The sequence below is a fragment of the Marmota marmota genome, unplaced genomic scaffold (genome assembly GCF_001458135.2).
Source record: "Marmota marmota marmota unplaced genomic scaffold, marMar, whole genome shotgun sequence".
Taxonomy (NCBI): Eukaryota; Metazoa; Chordata; class Mammalia; order Rodentia; family Sciuridae; genus Marmota; species Marmota marmota.
In genome coordinates, this window is record NW_025999900.1 from 67,644,642 (window position 1) to 67,662,768 (window position 18,127).

The following is an 18,127-nucleotide window of genomic DNA, read 5'->3' on the forward strand; positions in this document are numbered from 1 at the left end:
GCCTTTCTCCCTATCTGTTCCTCATATGCAAATAGTTTTTCCTCAGATGTGAGCGGTTTTTCTTCCGTCTCACTCATCTCCAGGGACAGGCAACTTAAAACAAAAGTGAAGCAAAACAAAAGAGGAATCTTAAAATGGCTACTCATCCTCTCGCCCTGCCCTCAGGGGCGAGCAGTTTACCTTATCACTTACCCTCAGTCCCTCCCCGTGCGAGCCACCAAATGCCGCAGTCTGGCTGGGCATGATTCAGGAGCCACTTGTCAAAAGAAACGAACTTTATTTTTAGAACCACACACGCCAAACAAAACAGCTCCTCAGGAAAACCTTCAGAGCCCAACTGCCACCACCTGCCGCAGTCTGGCTGGGCACAAAATCACGAGCCACTCAAGCAGGAACAAACTTTATTTTTTGAAACTGCCACCAATGTTCTATACGCCCCCGGGAAGATCGCCGATCCACACATGCTGTGTTCTCCCGGTACCGTCAGAGGAAGTTCCTCCCCTGGAACTCCCTCCTACTGTACTTCCCCAACCAATGGGAACTCTCCAGGAGTCCGAGGTGAACAGCAGGAGTCCAATATCCATATGAATGCAAATCTTAACATAATCATAATCATAATCATATCATCTCAATGGCTAGCTGGCGTCACCTTTCAACCAAAAATGCCATGCATCATATACTTGGCTCTTAGCAACCACCGGCTTCCCACAAGCCTCTCTCAACCACAAGCCTCACCACCTCCCACCATCCTCCTGCTCTTGAGGCCGATTGGCTGGGTTGCATGGGCGGAGCCAAAAAAGTCCCCCAATGAGCAGCTCCGTGGTCTGAAAGGGCAGGGAAACAGCTCAATGAGCATCTCCAATGAGCATCACCGCAGAGGAGCCAATCAGCTAGATGTTGCTGGGGCCGCTGTGAGCCAATCATCAGCCGGCAGCTGGAAGTTTGCTGGGGCCCCTTTGGCTGTGGATCTCAACAGGTAGTGATGTCTAACTCATTCCACCATCTTTCCTACCCCCATTTTATTTTATTTTTATGTGGTGCTGAGGATCGAACCCAGTGCCTTGTGTGCTAGGCGAGCATTCTACCACTTGAGCCACAACCCCACACCTATCTTTAACTTTTTAAAAATTTTTTATTTGTTTTAATTAGCTATACATGACAGTAGAATGCACTTATATACTTTGATATGTCATACATAGATGGGATATAATTTCTCATTTTTATCTTTACATTTTTAATGGTGTGTTTTGAAGACTAAAATTTTTTTATTTTGATGACATTTGACTTTTATTTTATGTTTTGTTATTTTCAAGTCCTGTATGAGAAATATTTGGCCAAGCCAAGATTGCACAGGTTGCCTGCCTGCTTCATTTGAGCTTTTACATCACTACTGATGTAAAAGTTCTATAATCCATTTCAAGCTCTATGTTTTATTTTTTCCACATTTGTTTCAGAGGGAGAGATGGATGTTAACATGAAGTTGAGACTTTGTTTTTCCATCTGTTTGTTCAAAATCATAATATCAAAATATTCTTTCCCTATTGAATATTTGTGTGGGTTTATTTTATTTTATTTTTAAAAGAGAGAGAGAATTTTTTTTAATATTTATTTTTTAGTTCTCAGCGGACACAACATCTTTGTTTGTATGTGGTGCTGAGGATCGAACCCGGGCCACACGCATGCCAGGCAAGCACGCTACCGCTTGAGCCATATCCCCAGCCCGTGTGGGTTTATTTTTGTACCCTCTTTTCTGTTCTATTGATCTATTTGTTCTGTCACCAGTACCATATGGTACTGATTGCTGTAGCTTCATATTAAGTTTTAAGATTGAGTAGTGTCACTTTTCCAACTTTGTTCTTTTTCAGTGTTGAGTTGGCTATTTTGGGTCTTTTTATTCTCCATAAGGACTTTGGCATCCGTGTGTTAATATCCATAAAATAACTCTGCGATTGTGTTCCGTATATAGGCCACAATGGGAAGAACTGACATCTTAACAATATTGAGTCTTTCTATCCATGAACGTGTAGTATCTTTATGTTTCTTTAGATCTTTAATGAGCTTTGTGGTTTTCCTCAGGTAGATTTTATACATATTTTGTTGGGTTTGAATCTAAAAATTTCTTTTTTGGCAGTGCTAATGTTAATGGTGGTATATTTTAAGTTTCAAATTCTAATTGTTCATTGCTAAAATATAGAAAAGCAATTTAATTTTGTTTATAAACCTTGCATCCTATGGTCTTGCTTATTTTAGGAGATTTTTTTTTCCTGGAATTGAGCATTCTTTGGGAGTTTCCATATAAACAATCATGACATCTATGAAGAAAAATTTAATTCTTCTTCCCAAGCTGCATGTCTTTTATTTCCTTTTCTTGTCTTGTTGTATTAGCTAGGACTTCTAGTACAATGTGAAATAGTGGTGAGAAGAGATACCCATGCCTCATGTTTGGTCTCAGAGACAGAAATTTCAGTCCTTTACCATTAAGTCTAATGTTAAATGTATTTTTTAATGAATGCTTTTCATATAAATTCCCTTGTATTTGTAGTTTGCTGAGAGTTTTGATCATGAATGTGTTAGATTTTGTCAAATACTTTTTCTGCATCTATTGATTGTGTGATATTTTTCTTCTTTGATCCTACTGATGTGATGGTTTGTATTAATTGTTTTTCGAGTGTTGTAGTGGTCTTGCATACCTAGAGTAAATATACTTGATCATGGTGTAAGATATTTGAAACACTGTTAGATTCTGTTTGCTAATACTTCATTACAATTTTTTTTTACATCTGTGTTCTTGAGAGATACTGGTCTGTATATTTCCTTTCTTGTGATGTCTTTGTCTGGTTTTGCTATTAGAGTAATAGTGGCCTTATAGAATGAGTTAGGAAGTGTTCTTCTATTTTTTGGAAGAGATGAAAAGAATTGGTGCCATTTCTTCCTTAAATGCTGGGGTGAAGTCACTGAAACCATCTGGGCCTGGTACTTCCTGTTTTAGAAAGTTGTTAACTTGGGCTGGGGATGTGGCTCAAGCGGTAGCGCGATCACCTGGCATGTGTGCGGCCTGGGTTCGATCCGTACCACATACAAAACAAAGATGTTGTGTCCGCCGAAAAACTAAAAAAAATAAACATTAAAAAATTTTCTCTTTCTCTCTCTTTAAAAAAAAAAGAAAGTTGTTAACTATTTATTCCATTTTTTAGTAGATATAGGCCTAAACAGAGTATCTCTGTTTCTCCCCATATGAGTCATGGCAGGTTATGTCTTTCAAGGAATTCATCTTAGATATCAAATAGAAACAGGATTGTTATTTTTTAAAAATTTTCTTACTGTCCATGGCATCAGTAGTGATGGCCCCTGTTTCATTTCTGGTTTTTATAATTTATATTTCATGCCCTTTTTTTGGTTAGACTGGCTAGAGTTTTATCAATTTTATTGTTCTTTTCAAAGAACAAGCTTTTAGTTTCATTGGTTTTTCTCTAGTTTTGCTTGTTTTAAATTTTATGATTTCTGTGCTAATTTTTATTTTCTTTTATTCTGCTTACCTTAGGTTTATATTGTTGTTGTTCTCTCTGGTTTTCTAAAACTGAGGCTTAAATTCTCCATGTGTGTGCAGCACATGTGCACAGATGCTGTGGATGGAACCCAGGGTCTGGCGTGTGTGAAGCACATGCTCCACCTTTGAGCTGCATTCCCAGCTTGAAGCTTAACTTCTTGATTTTATTTATATATATATATATATATATAAATATATANCTTCAAATCTGAAGCTTAATTTTGCTGGATATAGTATTCTTGGTTTGCATCCACTTTCTTTCAGAACTTGGTATATGTTATTCTAGGACCTCCTAGTTTGGAGCATCTGCGTTGAGAAATCAGCTGTATTGGTTTCCCCCTCCACATAATCTGATATTTTTCTCTTGCAGCCTTTAAAATTCTATCTTTATTCTGTATGTATTTTAGGCATTTTCATTATAATGGGCCTTGATGTGGGTCTGTTGTAATTTTGTACATTTGGCATCCTGTAAGCCTCTTGTATTTGATTTTCCATTTCATTATTTAGCTTTGGGAAATTTTCTGGTATTATTTCATCAAAAAAGATTGTGTATTCCTTTGGTTTCTATCTCTGAGCCTTCATGTAACCCAGTAAATCTTAAATCCGGTCTTTGCATGCTATCCCATAAGTTCTGTTCATGGTTTCTTAATATCTTCTGTCCGTGGTCCACTTTATAGATTTTGTATTTTGTCTTCATCCCTTGAGGTTCTTCTGTCTTCCAAGTGGTCTAGTCTGTTGGTGATGCTTTCTATGGAATTTTTAATTTGGTTTACTGTTTCCTTCATTTCAAGAATTTCTGGTTTTTCCCCCCTCCCCAGAATTTATCTCTTTATTGAAGTAATCTTTCGCTACCCGTATATGGTCTCTTACATCATCCTTTACTTTGCAGATCAGTTTAACTATGTACATTCTAAACTCCTTCTCTGACATTTCTTCTACTGTGGTGTTGGTGGATTCTGTTATTGGCGTTTCTTGGTTTGCTTGGAGTGATTTGTTTCCTTGCTTTTTCATATTGTCTGTCTGTCTACCCATCTAACCATATGAATCTGAGGCAGTGGAGTTTCTATCCTGTGGACTTAATAGTGTCCCTAAAGTTTTCCAGTACATCACTGTTTAGACGGAGACAAATAATAGCAACCAATGCAAACAATTTACAGCATTAAACCAAATAGTTCCTACTATGATGTCTACAATGTTAATTATCACAATAAACAGAAATGATATGATCAGTTATTGCCTATAATAAAAATAGCAAGTTTGTGAAAGGGTTTACATTTTCAAATGGCGGACAGGGATAAAACAAAAGTGATATAGGATGTGATGATTATGAGGGATTATGATTATTAGGAGAGAAGACAGAAGAAAAAGATTAAGAGTGAAAGAGAGAACAATAGAGATTGGCTGTTAGCAGAAGAAAAGAGAAAATCAAGGGAAATAGGTTAGAGGAAAAATATATATAAAGCAAAATTTTTTTACAAATTAAAAACAGGGCTGGGATTGTGGTTCAATGGTAGAGTGCTCACCTAGCATATTGAGGTGCTGGGTTCAATCCTCAACACCATATAAAAAATAAGTAAAAAATGTTATTGTGTTCAACTACAACTAAAAAAAATTTTAAATTAAAAATAGATACAAAAAATTTTAAAAACTAAAATATAGTATTAAAACATCTTAGTTCACAAAAAAACTAATCCATGTAAAATAACTGGCTTCAAAGATGCTAGAGATAAGAATAAAAAAATAAATGTATAAATGACCATGTACCATTAAGGTCACAATTAAACAGTGAAAAAGAATTTTAAAAAAGAAAAAAAAAATCCTGATGAAAAGTTAAAGAATTCTTTCCAATGGAAATCAAAATATTCTCAGCTTCTCTTCTCAGAAGTTTTAGGTGGGGTCTCCTGGAGTGCCACATTCCACCCTTGGGATTCCTGGAGTGAGAGAAGTAATTCCATAGGTGGAATTCCTGGAAGCAGGGTTTAAGCTTAGGCAGGCTCCAGGCTCTTTGCTGAATGCTAATTGGTCTGGAGATTTTAAAGAAGCACACTTCTAGCGCCCAGTACGTGCTGGTCCACACTGGAAGACTGTACCCCAGGGATCTCCCCTGAGTTCCACTCGTGGTGGGGGATGCAATTCTTAGTCCCTGTGTCACTTTCAAACCCCAAATTTCCTGGTCTCAGGTTTAATCTCTAAACAATTTGTCCTGCCCCTGCCCTTCCAAGTTCCCAGCCAGATGCATCTCTCCCCAGGAGGTTCTGCACCTTCCACCATGAGCTAAAAATCTTATAATTTACCCAGATTGTGCTACTCTGTTACCGTAAAAAAAAAAAAAAATAAGACAAGTTCTTTGTGGATTTAAATTGGGTTGTGTTTTTGTTGAGTGTCAGGAGTTCTTTATATATTTTAGATGTGAAACAGATCAGATATGTGATTTGCAAATATTTTCTCCTGTCTTTTAAAATTTTTTTTTTTGTACCAGGGATTGAACCTGGGGTGCTTAACCACTGAGCTATATCCCTAGCTCTGTTTATTTTTTATTTTTTGAGGGAGGATCTCACTAAGTGCTTAGGACCTTGCTAAGTTGCTGAGGTTTGCCTTGAACTTATGAACCTTCTGCCTCAGCCTCCTGAGTTGCTGGGATTTTCAGGCATGTGCCACTGTACCAGGCCTAACTTCTTGATAATGCCCTTTGGTACACCTATGTTCTTTAGTTTTGGTGAGGTCCAATTTATCTAGCCTTTGCCATCCATGTTTTTGGTATAAGATTCATTGCCAAATCAAAGATCATGTAGATTTATTCCTGTTTTTTTTTTCCTTATTATGGTTTTATAGTTTTAGCCTTTATATTGAGGCATTTTGTGCTAATTTTTGTTGGATGAGGTAGGGATCCCAACTTTTAGCTAGACTAAGAAAAACAGAAGACGTGAATAGCTCAAATCAGAAATTAATGGGAGCCTTTCTACCACCCATAAGGATCACTACCAGGACTGCAAGAGGATGCCAGGAAGGTGTATGCCAACAGACTAGACAAAACAGGTGATGTGGACAGATTTCAGGAACACAGTTGCCAATGCTGAGAAGAAGAAACAAAATCTCAACAGACTTGTAGCAAGGAAAAGAGAACTGGATCCTTGGTCAGATCCTCACACCAGAGTCAGGAATAGGTGGCCGTGCAAAGCGTTAGGAGGAACTGACAGCAGTCCTGCTGCGTCCCTTCCAGGCACCCATCCTGAGCTGTTCTGTGCCAGACAGACACTGTTTGTCCTCCGTGGACAAAGATGGAGAAGTCCCCAGTGAAAGCTGGCAGACGGCAGCCAACAGCACCCTAGAAGATTGGGTACCACGATGCCTGGCTGCGCTGCGGCTCCAGGGTTGGGTCTGCCCCCAGTGTGCTGGTGAGGTGGCCATCCTTACCCACCAGGACGAGGGAGAACGTGGAGCAGGGTCTGCATCTTCCTGGAGCACAGACTGGTGCCAGTGTAAGTTTGGTTTTTAAAACAGCATTTGTGTGTCATAATTCAGCCAGAGGTTTTTTGTGGATGAGGATTGGTGTTGAGAGCCACAGCCAAAGGGGCCCCAGCAAACTTCCAGCTGCCAGCAAACTTCCAGCTGCCGGCTGATGATTGGCTCACAGCGGCCCCAGCAACATCTAGCTGATTGGCTCCTCGGCCCCAGCAACATCTAGCTGATTGGCTCCTCTGCGGTGATGCTCATTGGACTGTTTCCCTGCCCTTTCAGACCACGGAGCTGCTCATTGGGGGACTTTTTTTGGCTCCGCCCACGTGACCCAGCCAATCGGCCTCAAGAGCAGGAGGATTGTGGGAGGTGGAGAGAGGCTTGTGGAAAGCTGGTGGTGGCAGTTGAGGCTCTGAGGATTTTTCCTGAGAGGCTGTTTTGTTTGGCGTGTGTGGTTCTAAAAATAAAGTTAGTTTCTTTTGACAAGTGGCTCCTGATTGTGCCCAGCCAGACTGCGGCAGATTGGTGGTGACATTATACCCTTGGTGGTGAGGTATGGAGCCATGAGCCCCTGATCTTGCCTAAGTAACTAAGGTTGTGAGTGAAAAGAGCACAGGTGGTTGCAGCCTGGCGCTCTGGAGGCCAGGGGCCCCCCCGCTATTGTCCTGCACAATGACAGCTCTTCCAGAGCAGGCTTGGCTGGCAGGGGGATGTTGTGGGGACAGGTGGTGAACCCATTTGCAGGCGCCCTAGTTTTGGCTCTGCTGAAGGTAGCAAACACCTTGTATTTGGCACCTGGCACAGCCCACTGGCAGATCAGCTGGGAAGTAATACAGCCCCCGTCGCTGAGAAAGCTAGAGTGAGTGTTGTCAGTAGAGCATGTGACAAGACAGCAGTGTAGATGGGATTGCAGGGTCATCTCTGATCAGTGGTAGTGGAAACACTCATTGCTCACCTGGCAGAAGAAGTCCATCCAAAAGCACCTTCGTGACCATGTTAGTATTAAGACAAACAACAACCCACTGTGTCGTATTTGCCTGGGAAAACAGTGGCTCCAAAAAAAACCCACGGTGGAGCGAGTTCTCATCCACAAAAACAGGGAGAACCACTCCCCCAAACCTGTCTGGAAGAGAACTAACTTTGATGAAAATGTTTTAGAAAATTCAAGCCAAGAAAAGCTGGGTGTGGTGGTGCATGCCTATGATTCCAGTGATTCAGGAGGCTGAGGTGGGAACATTGCAGATTCAAGGCCAGCCTGGGAAATTGAGCAAGACCCTGTCTCAAAATAAAAAGGGCTGGGAATGTGGCTCAATGGTAACTGCACCCCTGGGTTCAATTCCTGGAACCAATAAATAAATGAATGAGAGGGAGGGAAGGAGGGGAGATAGAACAAAAGAAAAGATTAAGCAAAAAGTGAAAACAAGTTAACTGGGCTTCGGTTCCAGAAGCTGAGGCAGGAGGATCAGCAATTTAGTGAGGCCCTAAGCAATTTAGCAAGACCTTGTCTCTAAATAAAGGTCTGGGGACGTGGGTCAGTGGTTAGGCGCCCCTGGGTTCAAGCCCTGGTATAATATTTTTTTTTAAAAAAGCAGAAGCTATTTTGTTTAGGAAATTGAACAAGGACATATACTGATTTAGTGAAATTCATTCCAGAAAATACTTGTTCAGTGAAAACTCATTATTATAGATATAGTACCACTTGATATATTTTAAAATATATCACTTGTTTAAAATAGCAGGGTGGAAATTTTGGAGTCAGGACACATTGTAGCTGAAGTGTTCCAACTTGATTTCTGAAGGCATGTCTCCCTCCCTCCCACTGCTCTGTGGCCACTGTCCTGTTTCTGGGTGCACATCAGGCCAGCACCACCGCAGCATGGACAAGGCCGCTCTAGCTGGCAGGGTGGACTGGGGCTGCCTTTCATCTCCTGCCAGCCTGGTACCCGCAAGCTGCTCCTTTCTCTCTGCACACTCTGTCCCTTGCACTTGGACTTCTTCCCCTCCTGAGTCTTCATCTTCCTCCTTAAGCCCCCAGAAGGGTCACTTCTGCCAACTGCTCTGGGCCTCCGGACAGAAAGAAGCACCCCTTTCCTGTTGTACAATCTGTGTGTGCTGCCAGAATTGATCAATCCATTTGTTCACCAAGCATTTTCTATAGTTAGCAGGGTTTCTAGGTGAGTGTCCCAGACCCTGGGCTGGGGCTAAGCCTCCTGAGATAGTGGTTTTCATGCTGTGTAGGTCTCTGGAGGGCTGAATTTTCAATTTGTTAATTTCTGAATCTGAGGAACCCGACACCTAATTGATATTCAGATATGGTCTGAATAGATCTGCAGGAGCTGGGAAGGGGTTTGCTGGTCTGTATGGATGTGTGTCCTGAGAGCCTGGAGGATTCCTGACCAGAGTGGAGGGGCAGGAGCCTAGGAGTTAAGGGGAACAGCGTGACCCCACCATGGGGGCAAAGGCAGGCCTTGCTCCCGGGCCTCTCAACCCTGCACACCCACCCCAGCCCCTTGGTTGTCATGGGGCTCGTTGCTATGGCAGTGTCAAAGTGCTGCTTTCAGATGTGAGAGCCACCTGTTAAATGTAAAATGGATTGCTGAGTTGGAATGACAGCACTTGAGTCTCAAAATGCAGGAATAAATTACTATAAATGTAAATATTTTTAGGGGAAAACTTTGTAAATAATTGAATATCAGCTGGGTCCTGGGTTACTGGACAAATGCTAGAGACAGAAATGAGCCTCTTGCCTAGACACACACAAACTGTGCCATAGGGCTGTTGACCATGGCCTGGTCTCTGCCTCCATGGGGGTAGGATGTATGGGAACCTTTCTTGGGCATTTTGTCAAGAAACTTAGCATCTCATCTGACCTCTGAAGGATGAGGAGGGTCAGGTAAGGAGTGCTTGGGGAGGGCCAGGCACTGCAGCCCTTCTGCAAGCTGCGGTCAGGGTATCAGGCTGTAGGCCACAGGCAGGGAAGCTGATAGGTTGAGAGCACGTTTTTGTCTGCCTTGCACCACCCACTTTCACCCTGAGAACTGATCCTGCACACCCCAGCTCTTCTCCTCTCCTGTTGGGAACACCAGTGTGCCAAGCAGCCTGTGAGGAGCAGCATACACAGAAGGCTAGAAACACAGGACTGCGCAGAACAGGGATAAGGGTGACCTCAGTGTGCACCTCTCTTCCCTTATAAGACCCACTTAGGACCAGGGATTGAATGCTGTAGTCAGTAGAGCTGATATAATGTAGCAATAGAAGTCAATTTCCCTTGAATTAAAAGTATATTATTTTTTGTGGGGGGGGGGTACTGGGGATTGAACTGAGGGGCACTCAACCCTGAGCAACATCCCCAGCCCTGTTTTGTATTTTATTTAGAGACAGGGTCTCACTTTGTTGCTTAGCACCTCACCATTGCCGAGGCTGGCTTTGAACACACAATGCTCCTGTCTCAGCCTTCTGAAGCACTGGGATTACAGGCATGCGCCTCCGCACCCAGCCATATTTTTCTAGTTTATGATGAATTCACAAAATAGATGGTGCTTGACTACAAAGAGATACATTTTAAAAATAAGAGTACTTTAAGGCTAAACTTATGATCACAATTCATTAAAATGACACCACTGAGTTGACTTCCCTCTTCCAAGTTTTAACTCCTGAAAGTTAAAAAAAAAAAAAAATGCTCCTGAACACCTTTTGGATCAAAGAAGAAAATAAGAGTGTAACTATGAACTCCCCAAGGCAGCAAAGAGAACTTCACACCACAACTGTGAGAAAAAAAGCAGCAGGTACTCATAACAAATCAGAAAACAAAGGCTCTAGAGGAGAAATGTATTGTACCTATAGCATCAAGAAAAAGAAATTTACCAGGATTAATAAGTCCAAAAGCTGCATCCATAAAAATAAGCCTCTTATAAATCAGATCTAAGACAAAAAACAAGATGAGCTGAAGGCCTCACAATCCCACCACTGGAAATGGCAGAGCATCAGACAGGTTCATGGTCTTGAGAAAACAGAGAACTCAAACTCTGCTTCACCTCTCCCAGGCCACAAAACTATCAGGAGCCTTCAGTTCTTAAAATGAACCGAAGGTACAAAGTTAAGTTGGCTTTTTAACTTGATGGCAGACCTGTTGGAGATAGTATCAGAAAACTGCACCCCTGCTCCCGTGGTCTCCATGAGGAAATGGATTGTTTCCTGTCCTTTCAGACACTGTGTCAACCAGTGAGATCCCATTCTTGGTCATGAATGTGTGGAGATGTGAAGGCTGGCACCGTAATTCACCTCAAAAACTTTGAGAACTGGAGCCCTTTGACACTTGGTGATGAGCTTGTCAACGGTAGCTAGAAGGGTGCTGGCCTTGCCTTGAAGGCATCTCAGCAATTTATGAGACTGTACCCACCGCAGGAACGAGGATGTAGGAGGGAAGATCCCTTTAAGAGATTGTGGGCATCCTGCTTTCACAGGCAGAGCCACACCGGCACTCGGAGGTCACTGCGGCCATGGTTCTGGGGGTGATGAGCTGGTGGCAGACGGTGGTATCTTCCACGTGGTGCTGGTTCTGCAGGGATCCAGGATGCTGGAGTTAAAGGAGCATGGAGGCTCCCACAGAGATTTCAGAGGAAGGCCTGGGAGGCCAGGCAAAGTGTAGGGTCAGAGTCTCTGTGGTCAGCCGAGAGGGTGATGTGTGAAACTCTGAAGGTGAAGCTGAAGCCAAAATGGAGACCCCAGGAATTAAGTGAGGCCAGTGACATGTTGTCTGCTGAGAAAAGCTGCTGGCTACATAGAGAACCAGGCTAAGAGAAGCCCGTGTGCACTGCAGAGAGCAAGGCCCAGGGGCAGGTCTGCCCAGGCCCCCTGGACAGCACACTGTCCCCTGTGTGCCCCAGATTCAGAGGTGGAGCTACAAAAAATGTCTGCCTGGCTGGGTTTTGGCCTTGCTTTGGCCGCACCCTTTCTTTCCAAGACCCCGTTCCTTTTGGAGTGGGGATGTTTACCCTTGGTGGCTGTACACTGGATATATATAACTTGCTTTTGATTTTTACAGGGCTCACAGCCAGGAGTTTGTCTTGAGTCTCAGAAAAGACTTCAACGTTGACTTTTGGGCAGGTCTGAAACTGTTACGACTAGGGACTCTTGGAGTTGAACTAAATGCATTTTGCATTGTGAGATGGACATGAACTTTTGGGGGCCAGAGCAGAACGTTATGGGTTGGATATGTGGTGTCCCTGAAACTCCTGTTGGTGCAGGAATATTTGGAAGTGGACTGATTGGATTAACTGTAGACAGCTGGAGTGTGGCTGGAGGAGGGGGTCCCTTGGGCTTGCCCGGAAGGGTACATCTACCCTGTGGGGCTCTCTGTGCTTCCTGACCCCACCATGAGTGAGGAGCTTCCCTGCGCTGGGCCCTTCTGCCATGATGTGTGGTGTCATCTTGGCCCAGAGCAGTGGATTTGGCCATCCATGGATTGAGTCCTCCGAAACTGAGTCACAAATAAACTTGCCCTCCTCCAAGTTGTTCTTGTCAGGTATTTTGGCTACAACTCAGAAAGCTGACTGAAACCAGCCAAGGGGAGCTGGAGGATGGAAGCCACTCGCAGTTGATGGCAGAAGCCAGTTCCTGCCAGCGCTGGCTGCTGCAGGCTTGCCTCGTTATTTTTGATAGGTGAGTCCATCACTCATAGATCCTGTTTGATAGAGTACATACTGAAAGAAAGAGATAGTAAAAGGATTTGCGTTCAATTAACAAGTGCTATGCTGCAGAGAGAATATTCAGAGTCAAAACTAGACACCAAAGCACATAGATACATCCTAGATGAAGTGTGGCCATGAACACATGCTTGTAGGCTATTTATTCAGACTCACCTAAATTCAAAGTAATTCTTGACCCAGACCAGCTGGCCACTCGGAAAGGTCTGGGCTCGCTTCCTTTAGAAGCACGGTGGGTCTCCATGCCGTTCAAGGTTACGCAGATCTGAGCAAGCTGAGGTTAAGCGCCTTCTCTCCCCACCATGAAGTAGCTGCGCTACTCTAGGGAACAAAAAGGATGTGTAGGGCTCAGGAAGAAGCAGCAGCCCAGTGCAGAAAGCAGGTAATTACACAGTGTGGTGAGAAAGGGCACAGAGATGTGCCCTGCGTTTGGGCATGTTCTTGATTATTCTCTGGGCTCACTTCTGTATTGGAATAATTATCTTAGTATATTAACTTGAAAAGGCTTTTTGTAAGTAAAAGAGAAAATTACCATTTTAACCTCAGAAAAGTAGTGTAATGTTAAAAGACCACAGACAAAGGCTCTAGAAGAGTGAAATTAGACTGTGCTTTTGAAGACCTGTAATTAGAAACTGGCATGCTGTCGCTTACACGATGTTTCTGCGTTTCTGCTGAAATTGTGCTTCACAAAGAGCTACTCAGGCCCTGGTTGCTGTGAACCACTTTGGGGAACATTTTCTGCCTCACAGACGGAGCTGGCAGTGAGCACAGCACTGCCATCTAGCCGGTTCCACCGGGAACCGCAGGCCCTGCCTCCGCCCTGGTGGTCCCAGCAGGCAGAGCGCCAGGCCTTCCTACATGGCAGGGTGCAGGGTCGGTGTGTGTGTGTGTGGGGGTGGGGGGGGGGCAGGCCACGAGAGCAGCCTGCCCCGGGGGCCCAGAGAGGTGCTGAGTTCAGGTTGTCGTTTGGTATTATTGGTTGCTTGGGCTTATAAAACCACTTCGATTTGGGATGATATGAAACTAAAAGATGCCACCAGGATGAGAGACACAACAGCAGCATGGCTGGCCTTTCTGGCATCCCCTTCTTTTTTCATGAAACACTGAAAAATCTGAGTCCCCACCCCCTTTAAAATCGTCTGAGGTGTGACTTCCAGGCAGGACAGGAGCATACCTGAATCCCAGTGCAGAGCTTTGGTGGTCTCCCCGCCAGGGTCCTGTGTCCCCAGAAGGCCTGCAGGGGTTGTGGTCTCTGTGGGAGTGCTCTGGGTGTGGCGGGAGCCAGATGTCCATGTGGGGATGCCAATGCCCAGCAGGGTTCCCAAGGTTCCTTAGGCCCCTGTGAGTCGGTTGTCCTTCACTGTCCTTGGCCATTGGTCTGGCTTCGGTCCTGAAGAGCGGGATGAGTCCACTTTGCCTGTTCCGTCTATGCTGCCCTGAACTGGCCTTTAGGGTGCGCGCTTTGGCTTCTCTTGGGCGAATGCCTGGGGCTATAGGGTCACTGCACCATGGAGCAGGTGGCCACTTAGCTTCTTAGGAAACTGCCGACTTTCTGCGTGTTGCAGGCTTGCTCTCGTGTGGCTGGGGCTGCCCTCTCTGCCCCCAGTCCACCTGGGCCATGAGTGTGCAGGCGCTGGCCCTGCAGGTGTTCCTCTGCCCGCTGAGCAGTGTCAGGTCTGCCAACAGAGCAGAGAGTGGCTCCTGGCCCTGTGCCTTCCGCCCACAGGGGGCTTCAGCCTCCAAGAGCACCCCGGTCCTCCTGGGCTTTGTTCGGCCAAGGGGTCCTAGAGATAGGGCCTGTACCCCGCACAGTTCCGCCCCCTGCACAGTTCTCCCCGTCGCTAGTTAACGATTCATTGTATCTAAGCGCGTCTATGTCTTCCTTTGCCATGGGTCTGTTCAAGTCTTATGCCCATTTGGGGGGCTCATTGCCTTTTCATTATGGAGTTATTCAGAATTCAAGTTCTTCATCAGATACGTGTTTTGTGATATTTTCTCCTGGGCCAGCCTTGCCTATTCACTTTTTTGTGTGTAATGGAAAATTGACCACCTTAACTATTTTTAGGCATGTGGTTCACTAGCGTTGAGTGTATTCTAGTCGTTGCAAAAGGATTTCCAGATCCTTTCCATCTGGCACACCTGGATCTGCACGCACACCTGTGGGACAGTGCCCGTGGGACAGCCCCGTTCCCTGCTTTTCCTGGCCCCAGAGACCACCGTTTTACAGCCTCCCAAATCTCTGGGCTTATGGATGTGCCACAATTCCTGGCCAGAAGTTTGGGATTTAATAGTCTGTTTTGTTGATTTTTAAATTTTGTTTTATGGCTGGTGACCAGAGTTTCCTAACTAAGAAATCTTTGTCTTCTCTGGTTGAAATCTTCTCTTTTCTCCTGGAAATGTCATGGCTTTGGCCTTCCCTTTGGGCTGGGACCCCTCTCAGCCATGCTGGAGAGGTGAGGGTGAGGCTTCCCTTTCCCCGTTTATTGAGAAGACATCCGGTTGCTGCTAAGTGGTATGGTGGATGTCCTGGTGCCCCTCTGGCTCCCCCCAGAAATGACAGTGTCCTATTGCTGCTGGGGCTACTGGACAGCGGCCCTCAGTTGTCATGATCTTTGGAGGTTTTCTTGTTGGAGAGACAGTGCCTCACCCACCTTCAGAGGAAGCTAGTGTCCAGAGGCCATGGCACTGCCAGGCTGTGGGACATCTCAGAGTGCCCTGAGGTCATGGTCAGGCTAGGTGGCCTTGCTCCAGAGCTGCCTGCCCTCCCTCCAGTGGGTGGTCAAGTCCAGGTCTAAAGAGCAGCTGCCCTGACTGCTCAGTGTCTGTGCCCACCGTGGCCTCCAAGATGCTGAGGTGCAGCACCGAGGTCTCTCTGCACAGACCTGGGGGCTCCTCTCGCCCTTCCCAGCCAGCCTTCAGCCCAAGACTCTCTGCTCCCTGCCTGGCCCTAGGCCCTCTCCCCCACTCAGGTTCTTAGGCCTCCCTCTGCTGGGTCCCCAGCACGGCCATCGCCCCTGGCCCTCCTCCTCCCTCCTTGCTACCTCTCCTGGCTTCCCCTCCAGACACAGGAATCCCAGCCCAGGACCCAGCAACCTGGCCTCCCCACAGCTACTATGCACCCCTGTGGGTCCCCGAGCCCAGCTCACCGGTCAGTGTTGTGGAGCCCTCTGTGGGCCTCAGCTCCCTCACCTGCCAGACAGTGGCTACAGGGTGACGGAATCGGCATACACAGGTGCCGTGAACGTGCCTGGCCCCGGGGGCTCTACAGAAGCTGGACAGCACAGCAGGAGGAAGAGCTTGCCTGAAGAAGCCACAGCTCAGAGGACCTCTGTGTGCGCCTCACGAGGGACTCCCACAAGGGAGCTGTGTGTGTGTGTGGACAGCTCATGCCTCATGGAGTCTCTGTGGCTGACCCTGTCGAGCAGGGCCACCAGACCACTGCTGGTGACCAGTGGGACCTGAGCCTCGAGGCAGAGATGACACCCTAGGGACAAAGGCTGCCTGTGCAGACATACACTGGGTGTGTTGAGTGTCCCTGCCCCGCTCCACTCTCCACCCACGTGGCCACAGATTCTTTACACTGGCCATCACCTGGCCTTCCCCACCCAGAACACAAAGGAGCGGGCACAGCTATTCCCATGAAACTTTCTTTACAAAACAGGAGGGCCAGTTTTCCCCAGAGCCACAGCTTGCTGGCCCCTGTTCTCAGATTCACAGCTGTGAGAATCACCCAGAGGGTGCCAGAGCATCCGCTCCTGGGCCTGCTGGCGTCTCTGAGGCAGGGGCCTGGGGAAGGGCCTGGACATTCTGCAGTTTCCACAAGTTCCTGAATTTCTGCTGTACCAGGGGCTGCACTTCATGCTCTGCACTTCATGCTCCTGAGCCTGCACTCCAAGCTCAAGAAAGTGGGTTGGAGAGGGAGCCAGGCAGGCAGGGCTGCAGGACCAGTGGGGCAAATTATTGCCCAGGTTTTCTCAACTTGGTCCTCTCAAGCAGGGTGCTCTAGCCAAAGACTTAGGAGCTGTTACAGTTTAGCTCTGGAATGTCCCCTGAATTGAAGGTCTCCTTCTCAGCCTCTGGCACTATCAGGAGGTGGTGGGACCTTTAAGAGGTGGGGGCTAATGGAAGGAATTTAGGTCACAGGGGTGTGCCTCAGTGGGGACTTGGGACTGCCACCCTTTCCTCTCTCTTTGCTTCCTGGCCACAGTGAGATGAACAGCCTCCTCCACTATGCCACAGGGCCAAAGCAACAGGGCCAGCCAATTTTGGACTGAAAACTCTGAAAACATGAGGCAAAACAATGTTTTTGCCTTTTAAATTGATTTATTTCAAGTATTTTGTCACAGTTACAGAAGGCTGACTAACACAGGGGTCAGCCTTGCACTTTGCCCCATCTCTCTCCACATAGCAGTCAGAGGTTGTGACAAACCTGCCAAAGTCCTCCAGGGACTGACAGTCACACTCAGGGTTACAGTCGTAGTCTCTGGCTGGCCCCATGGCTTCTTAGCCAGTGTACTCTCCCTGCAAATGTCCTGCCTGCTGACTTGACCGCCGTGTGGACTGGCTCAGGCCTGGGTACCTGTTCCTCTCTGCCTGGCAACCTGTGCTCTGCCCTGGCTCTGCAGGAATGCAGTCCTTCAGAGGGCCCTTGAGGCCACCCTGTTGAAGATACCTCCATCTGTCACTGTTCCCTGTTGTTCCTCTGCCACTGAGCCCACCAGACACTAGCATTTCTATTTCTCTTCTGCCAGAGATTCCCTGCCAGAGGATAAAGACCAGGAGGACAGGTCTGAGAATGCCCACGGCATGGCTGGGCAACCAGAGAACACCTGAGGTGGAGGTGCACGCGCCACACAAAACGGAACAGCAGAGCTGCCCGAGGACCAGCTGGTGCCACAGGTGAAGCTGTTGGCTGCCCTGGTTCTGGACTACAGAGCCTGGTACGGCTCACACACTGCTGGAGCCAGACAGAGCCAGGTGAGCCCAGAGCTGGGACTGTCACCAAAGGCCTGCCCAGCCCCACACAGGTTTCCTGAGGCTTGTGATGGCAGTGGGTAGCTAAGGAAGATTCCCAGAGGGCAAACTGTGACTCTCACAGGATGGTGTCCTTGGGATATAAAGCGTCCCCTGAAGAGTTCACGCGTCAGTGCAGCAGTGTTCAGAGGTAAGCGATTGGATCCTGTGGGCTCTAGCCTCATAGGTGAATTGACCCACTTGATGGAATGCATGGAATGCATGAAGGGACTGCAGGGTGGTGACTGTAGGCTGGTGGGCGAGGCTTGAGGGAATAGCCTGGGGGTGTGCCCTTGGACCACTGCAGTCCCTGGCTCTCCTCCCTCCCTCTTCACCCTCCCCTCCCCTCTCCTCCTCTCCCCCTTCTCTCCCCCTCTCCTCTCCCCCTCCTCCCTCCCCCTCTCCC

At 46.6% G+C, this 18,127-nt stretch overlaps 2 long non-coding RNA genes across 2 annotated transcripts in view; one reads left to right on the plus strand and one right to left on the minus strand.

The window, feature by feature from the left end:
- Positions 1–10,816: 10,816 nt before the first annotated feature.
- On the minus strand, positions 10,817–16,965 carry LOC107151012. Its single transcript, XR_001504660.2, has 3 exons — positions 13,883–16,965; positions 12,865–13,029; positions 10,817–12,705 (listed from the first exon to the last, which is right to left on the minus strand). It is a non-coding gene; the product is annotated as an uncharacterized LOC107151012 (long non-coding RNA).
- Positions 16,966–17,026: 61 nt separating this feature from the next.
- The window catches only part of LOC125615382, a 1,909-nt gene continuing 808 nt past the window's right edge, over positions 17,027–18,127 (plus strand). Inside the window, exons 1-2 of the long non-coding RNA XR_007346045.1 lie at positions 17,027–17,685; positions 17,807–17,872. This is a non-coding gene — a long non-coding RNA (uncharacterized LOC125615382). The remainder of the gene's footprint in view (positions 17,686–17,806; positions 17,873–18,127) is intronic.